This window comes from Notothenia coriiceps, unplaced genomic scaffold (genome assembly GCF_000735185.1).
Source record: "Notothenia coriiceps isolate Sejong01 unplaced genomic scaffold, NC01 NC01_scaffold00010737, whole genome shotgun sequence".
NCBI lineage: Eukaryota > Metazoa > Chordata > Actinopteri > Perciformes > Nototheniidae > Notothenia > Notothenia coriiceps.
This window is the reverse complement of record NW_011343438.1, coordinates 16,373-17,248: the sequence shown is the minus strand read 5'-3', so window position 1 is coordinate 17,248 and position 876 is coordinate 16,373.

Here is an 876-nt window from a genome sequence, read left to right as displayed (position 1 = left end):
ACCTGCAGTCTGCATTCAAGGTAATTGTTAAGTGAAATTGTAGACAAGAGAGGGATCTAGCCTCGCCTTTCGGGAAAAGCTCCAAACAGACGAGTTTGGTGCTTCTTAGCAACGAGACTCTCAGAAATAAGAAGTGCTCTGTTGTAGTTGCTGTTCGGACGCCAGCTGCACCAAAGGCTTTTATTAATGGAGATGTTTGGGGCACAATCTGAGCAGGGTTGAGTAGTTAAACCTGTTTTTATCAGCCTATAAATGGGCCTTGGCGTAGGTTCAAGGAACAGACAGCCATCTATTACATCTTATTTAGCTGAGGCTTTATCCAAATGTGAAATAGACCATGAAGATACAAGTTTAGAAAAGCAAGAAACATGCAGGTACATGAGCTTTAAAGGTCCCCTATCATACTGTTTGTCATCAAAATATCACAGGTCTCAGATATATACAAAACATGTCTCTGAAGTGTTTGGCTCCAAACACCAAACAGATCATTGCAGCATCCCATAATCCCCTCTGTTTCAGCCCTGTTTCCAAAGTGCTGATTCTCTGTCTGAAGTCAATGGTGCTCTAGGAGGAGATTCAGGTGATAAGGGGGGGAGGGGGTTACCTTGGTTGCTGATTGGCTGATGGTTACACAAGCCAAAACATCGTTATGACCAGGGGTGCACATAACTTTTTTGCCCTGGTTCTCAAAGAAGCACCTGGAGATGTTGCTTGGTGCGCATCCTTAAAATGAAATAAACCGGACCTTTTGAGGGGTACTTCACTTTATGAACGGCTATTTTACCATTTCTTATGCAACTCGCAAATCATCTCTCTCTCTCTCTCTCTCCATGCAAATGCGCTTTTTTCAAATGATCCGGTGCTCCTTTTTTGGCG